This window comes from Nicotiana tomentosiformis, chromosome 6, assembly GCF_000390325.3.
Source record: "Nicotiana tomentosiformis chromosome 6, ASM39032v3, whole genome shotgun sequence".
Lineage (NCBI taxonomy): Eukaryota > Viridiplantae > Streptophyta > Magnoliopsida > Solanales > Solanaceae > Nicotiana > Nicotiana tomentosiformis.
This window is the reverse complement of record NC_090817.1, coordinates 122,358,534-122,365,715: the sequence shown is the minus strand read 5'-3', so window position 1 is coordinate 122,365,715 and position 7,182 is coordinate 122,358,534. Positions and strand designations below refer to the sequence as shown.

Below are 7,182 nucleotides of genomic sequence, written 5' to 3'. Positions count from 1 at the left end.
AAATGAAGGGCGTCCGGTGATAGAAGCTGCAAGGCCCAATCTTGCTAATATGACTCAGGCAATTGTGAAGCCTGAGATCAGGGTCACTTTGAACTCAAATAGTACATGGTACAACTGATTCAGTCCACTAGGCAATATGTGGGTCTATCTCATGAAGACTCGCAGAGGCACATTCAGAACTTCCTGGAAATTACAGACGCTTACAATTATCCGAATATTTCCAAGGACTATGTCAGGCTGACACTGTTTCACTTTTCACTGCTAGGGGAAGCTAAGGAATGGTTACAAAAAGGCCCACGAACTCAATCCACAATTGGGATGATCTAGCAAGGAAATTCTTAATCAAGTTTTTTCCCACTAAAAAGACAAAGTCGCTGAGGAGCCAGATTTTTGGGTTGCAACAACGAGATGGCGAGACTCTTTGTTAAGCTTGGGAAAGATACAAGAAGCTATTCAGAGACTGCCCACATCATTGTCATACTGATGAGGTGTTGGGTCACACTTTCGTTGATGGGTTGGACGAGGCATCAAAGATGAATCTTGGCATAGCATGTGGGGGTAGTTGCATGGCAAGACCGTATAATGATATCCAGATCCTGCTAAACAATTTCACTGCTAGTGATAATAATTGGCAAGGAGATGGGGAACCACGAAGAGCACTTAAACAAAAGGCAGCAGGTATGATCGAGCTTGATGATTTCTCAGCCATGAGGGTAGATATAGCAAGATTAGCAAATCAGATGAATAAGATGAGAATGCACCATGCACAACAGATGCAGCATGTGCAACAGATGTCTACTTGTTGCGAGTTATGTGGTGAAGGTCACACAAGTGACATATGCCCTGTGAATCCTGAATCTATCTACTACGTGGGGCAACAAGCTAGAGGGCCAATGAATTAAAATGCTCAATATAGTGACACATACAATTCGAACTGGAGGAATCATCCTAACTTTTCTTGGGGTGGAAATCAGAACATCAGGCCTCAAGGGAATCATAATCATCCACCTCAACCTCCACAGCAATCAGAAGAGAGTTTGATTGACGTGATGAAAAAGCTCTTGCTAGACAATCAGAAAGTTATGGCTGGGAATCAACAATTGCGCACAAAGTTCAGAAATCTAGAGATGCAGTTTGGGCAAATGGCTAACAATCAGAATATTAGACCTGTTGGAGCTCTCCCAAGTGATACAGAGAAAAATCCTCAAGTCAATGCAGTGACGTTGAGAAATGGGAGAGAGTTAGTAGAAGTACCTAAGAAGAAAAAGGAGCAGTCTGGGCTCGAAGAATAAAGAGTGCCAAAACCTGTAGAGGTAGATGAGAGAAACAAAACAGAGTCTGAGCAAATATCAGAGAGGGTGCCACCTTCTTTTCCTCAAAGACTGAGAAAGAAGAATGATGACCATATGATTCACAAATTTTTAGATATGCTGAAGCAGATACACTTGAACATCCATTTGGTGGACATGCTCAGTGAGGTCCCAAAATATGCAAACTATATTAAGGATATAGTGGCAAATAAGATGAGGTTAACTGAATTTGAGATCGGCGCACTTACTGAGGAGTGCACTTCCAGGATTCAACATAAGATTCCACAAAAGCTTAAGGATCCGGGTAGTTTTACCATCCCCGTGAGGATTGGTGAAATTGATGTGGGTAGAGCCTTGTGTGATTTGGGTGCAAGTATCAATCTGATGTCGTTGTCAATGTTCAAACAATTAGGATTAGGAGCTCGGAGACCCACCACGGTGCTGCTACACTTAGCTGACAAATCTTATGTTTATCCTGAGGGGGTAATTGAGGACATCTTGCTGCAGATTTGGAAGTTTATTTTCCCTACAGATTTTATCATCCGGGGCTACAAGGCTGATAAGCTAGTTCCTATCATCTTGGGACGACCTCTTTTGGCCACTAGAGATGCCATTATCAAAGTCCGAGAAGGTAAGATGATCCTGAGGGTGGACAATGAAGAAGCGGTCTTCAATGTATATCGAGCCATTAAGTTGCCTCGTCATTACGAGGACCTGGCCATGATTTCCGTGGTGAAGATAAATGAACCAGCTGTAGAGCCAGGTGCATTTAAAGAAGATGCACTAGAAAAGGCAGTGATGTTGTTCAATCACTTGGAACTGGAAGAAGAGGTTGAGGAGATATTGCAAATTTTGGATGCATCTTGTGAATACATAAGAGAAAGATCCCAGTTTAAGCCTTTGGATAGGCCAATCGGCCTGCCCCTAGACCCTCAGTTGAGGAGGCTCCAAAACTGGAACTTAAACCCTTACCATCTTATCTTCATTATGCATATTCGGGTAGTTCTAACACTTTACCTGTGATTGTTTCTTCTCATTTGTCTAAATTGCAGGAAAAAAAGATCTTAAGGGTGCTGAGGGAGCACAAGCATGCCATTGGTTGGACAATGTCAGACATAAAGGGTATTAGCCATGTATTCTGCATGCACAAAATACACATGGAGGAGGGACACAAGGCTAGCGTGGAACATCAACGCTGCCTAAATTCAATCATGAAAGAGGTGGTAAGAAAAGAAGTGATTAAATGGCTCGGCACATGTATAGTATTTCCCATCTCCGATAGTAAATGGGTAAGCCCTGTTCAATGTGTACCTAAAAAGGAGGGTATGACTGTTGTAGTGAATGAACAAAATGAATTAATTCTAACTAGGACTATGACTGGTTGGAGAATATGCATAGATTATAGGAAGTTGAATAATGCTACACGAAAAGATCACTCCCCCCCCCTCCCCTTCATTGATCAAATGCTTGACAGGTTAGCCGGACAGGAATAATATTGTTTCCTTGACGGCTATTCAGGGTATAATCAGATTGCTATTTCCCTAAAAGATCAAGAAAAGACCACTTTTAAATTCCATTATGGCACCTGCGATTTTTCAAAGGTGTATGATGGCTATTTTCACCGATATAGTGGAACAGTTTGTGAAGGTTTTTATGGATGATTTTTTTATGTTTGGTCCTTATTTTGATGAATGCTTGACCAATCTTGCTAAAGTGCTTGCCAGGTGTGAGGAGACTAATCTGGCACTGCATTGGGAAGTGTGCTATTTTATGGTATGTGAAGGTATAGTGCTAGGGCACAAGTGTCCAAAGATGGACTGGAAGTTGACAAATCTAAGGTGGAAGCAATTGAAAAGTTGCCACCACCGATTTCAGTGAAAGGAGTTAGAAGTTTTATGGGACATGCAGGTTTTTATCGTCGATTTATAAAGGATTTCTCAAAAATTTCTTCTCCTTTGTGCAGGTTGTTAGAGAAGGATATGCCGTTCAAGTTTGACGATGCTTGTCTGAAAGCATTCGAGGAGTTGAAAAAGAAGTTAGTTAGTGCACCAATCATAGTGGCTCCTGACTGGAAAGAGCCATTTGAGCTGATGTATGACGCTAGTGATGGTGCAATTGGGGCCGTGTTGGGCCATAGGAGGAGCAAACTTTTTCACTCCAATTACTATGCAAGCAAGACTCTTACCCCTGCTCAAATAAATTATACTGTGACAGAAAAGGAGTTGCTTGCTGTAGTGTGGGTGTTCGATAAATTTTAGGCCTATTTGGCTGGCACCAAATTCATCGTCTATACATACCATGCAGCCATCAGGTATTGTTCGAAAATAAAGATGCTAAACCAAGGCTAATCCATTGGGTTTTACTCTTGCAGGAATTTGATTTGGAGATTCGAGACCGTAAAGGAATAGAGAATCAAGTGGCTGATCACTTATCCAGGTTAGAAACTCGGAATCATGTACCTGAGGGAGATGTCATCAAGGAAACATTCCTGGATGAGCAATTGTTGGCCATTACTGCTGGGGAGGTTCCATGGTATGCAGATGTCGCCTGATCTAGAACCTTATACTAAAAAGAAGTTCTTGCGAGATGTGAGGTCATATGTGTGAGATGAGCCATTTCTGTTCAAATCTTGTACCGATCAGTTAATGAGAAGATGTGTGCCAGAATCTGAAATAAATGCTATCTTACATGACTGTCATGTGTCACCTTATGATGGTCATTCTGCGGGTGACAAAACGGTAGCTAAGGTTTTGCAATCGGGTTTTTATTGGCCTAGGGTGTTTAAAGATGCCCATGAGTTCGTGAGGAGGTGTGATAGGTGCCAGAGAACAGGAACATTCACGAAAAGGCATGAGAAGCCATTGTACGGTATTATGGAGGTTGAAATTTTTGACGTGTGGGGAATTGATTTTATGGGTCCGTTTTCCTTGTCTAGTGGGTGTAAGCACATTTTGGTGGCCGTTGACTATGTGTCGAAGTGGGTGGAGGCCATTGCTCTTCCTACTAATGATGCCAAGGTTGTGGCACTCCAAGAGTGATGATTAGTGATGTGGGCACCCATTTCTGTAACAAGCTCTTGGACAATGTCTTAGCACAATATAGGGTCAAACATAAGGTTGCAACCGCTTACCATCCTCAGACTAGTGGGAAAGTTGAAGTCTCAAATAGAGAGATAAAGAAGATCGTGGAGAAGACGGTTAGTGCAAGTGGGAAAGATTGGGCTGCAAAGCTTGATGATGCTCTATGGGCATACCGGACTGCCTACAAAACTCCAATCGGACCCTCCACTTACAAGCTAGTTTATGGGAAGGCATGCCATTTACCGGTGGAACTTGAGCACAAGGCCTATTGGGCGATAAAGAAGCTGAACTTTGATGCAGAATTAGTGGGTAGAAAGCGGGTGATGCAATTGAACGAGCTTGATGAGTTTCTCTTGCATGCGTATGAGAATGCCAAGTTATATAAAGAAAAGACCAAGCGCTAGCATGATAAGCATATCCATCATCGCGAGTTCGAATCGGGCCAATTGATTCTCTTGTTCAATTTGAGGTTAAGACTCTTTCCATGGAAGCTCAAATAGAGATAATCGGGCCCGTTTGAGATAGTGAGAGTCACTCCACATGGTGCAATTGAGTTGCGCGTCTTAGGTGGCGAGAGAATGTTCTTAGTGAACGGACAAAGAGTAAAGCACTATTATGAAGGTGACTTTGATCGTCAGAAGTCGAAGGTGTTACTTGCCAATGATTAGACGAGATTTTGTGTCGTGACGCGATGTTAAATCAGGCGCTTATAGGGAGGTAACCCATCTTTACTGCTTTCTTTTATTTTTATTTTTTATCTTATTATTGATGTAGTGTTTGTTTTTATTTTGCAGGATTATAAGCATAGGAGGCAAAGCCATTGAAAGTGTGCAAAAGCAAGTTAGATGGTGAGAACTAAGTGTGGGGTACCCACACAAAGGACCATGCCTGGGGGAAGTCTGAGTACCCCGATCGCCGCTATTGCTTCGGCCTTTGGCCTTTCAGGGAGTTTCTTATCCACCCTCGTTATTGTTTTGCTTTATTTGTGCATTGGGGACACTGCACTCTTTTAAGTGTGGGGTAGGAGAATTCTCTATATAATAAGTAGTTGGATGTTAGAAAAATGTTAACTTCTTATTTTTATTTTCGTAGTTGTGTAATGTTTTAGTATTTTAGTAGCTATGAAAAAAATTGAAAAATAAAAGTAGAAAAATTGGACTTTTCCCGACGATGGATCTCCTAGATAGTTTTCTTGAGGGATTTAAGTCTAAGGAAAAAGGACAAAAAACATTTCTTTGTATGTAGTGTAGTAATTCCCCCTTGATTGTTTCTTTGTGCTGCGGTTTTTTTCCAAGGGTTTTGTTTGAACTGGGTGTAGTAAGTTTTATTTGTTTTAGGAGTAGGAGCCATTGTGAGATGAATTGAAATGAAGCAATATCTCTTAACTTTGTTATGCCTTGAGAATAGTGAGTACTTTGGTTGTGATGCTTAGACTCAGTTGTTGACTGTTGTATACTTACCTTAAATTGTATGATCTTAAATTTGCTTAACTGCTTTGACTAGAATGTCTTGATGAGTCTGATCCTGAGTGAGTTATGTGTCAGGTGTGTGTGAGATTTGTGTGTTATTCTGCGCATTGCATTTGATGTCTAGAACTTGCTCTGTGTGTTTGCAAAGTGAAATAGTAGTTTTGTTCAGTCTTGGAAGTGATATAGGCATTTCTTTGTTGATCCAGATATATATAGTTTACCCGCCTAATTGTTATGTGTCGTAGTTAACTCCTTTGAGGTTGTAATCATGTTTCTTTGGCGACCACATTACAAGCCTTACCCATTTGTTTGAATTAACTATTTATTTGAACCTTTTAACCTCTCATGAGTACTTGAATTGTAATGAACTTTGTAAAAGTTAAAGTGAGGGTCGTTGCTTTGGCTTTTGAGTAGAATTATTGAAATAAGGAGAAAGGTGCACTGTTTTAAAAAAGTAAGAGCCACGTGAATTGAAAAAGAAAGGAAAAAAAATATATAGTTGTATTGCTGTAAAATATATTCCTTGATAGTGGTGACACTTGATGTAATTGTGCTTAAAAGAAGTATGGAGTAATATACATTGATGTGAAGATAGAGTTTGGTTTGACATAAGTATGGGGTTTGAATGTTAAAGTATATGTATTAAAGTGCTCAGGGAGGTGTAGTCACTCTTATATCCAAATGTATCTTACCCGACCCGCAGCCTACATTACAACCTATTAAAGTCATACTTGATCCTAGACTGAATGGGCTCGATTAGTAGAATAGTACACTATGGGCAGGCCTATGGTGCATCTCTTGTGGCATATGAATGTTATTTCTGAGAGTGAGTGAATTCTTCCTATCTTGAGTTCCTAATTCTTCTTAAATTTTAATGTGTGTGGAACTACTCTCTTTTGTTGTGTGAGGCACTTGATTCATGAAGCAAAGGTAATAATGTCATTGACTTCTATGTTAGAGTAAGTGAGTGAGTGGTGAATAATGCATGGTACTTGTGAGTTAAATCTTGAGGTGAAGATGTTACACCCCTATGCTTAGTCTATTTTAAAGATTCTTGGTGTGATGAGTTAGTAGAATTGTTTAAAAAGGTCGTGTCTATATAAAATGTAGTTTGATTGCTCGAGAACGAGCAACGTTTAAGTGTGAAGTTGTGACGTTTGACTATAATTTTATATTTTTAGTACATTACTTACCTTACATTTTGGGGCTTTAATGCTAAACTATACTATATTTGTACTTAATTGAGTTTATTTTATGTGTAGGTACGTTGAAGACGAAATTGGAAGCAAATTAGAGATTTTATGTGTATTTTACATATTACAA

The 7,182-nt window shown here is 40.2% G+C and overlaps 1 non-coding gene across 1 annotated transcript; it reads right to left on the bottom strand.

Annotated features, from left to right (window-relative positions):
* Window positions 1-371: 371 nt before the first annotated feature.
* Window positions 372-478, bottom strand: LOC117279128 (small nucleolar RNA R71). Its single transcript, XR_004509531.1, has one exon. It is a non-coding gene; the product is annotated as a small nucleolar RNA R71 (small nucleolar RNA).
* Window positions 479-7,182: the final 6,704 nt, after the last annotated feature.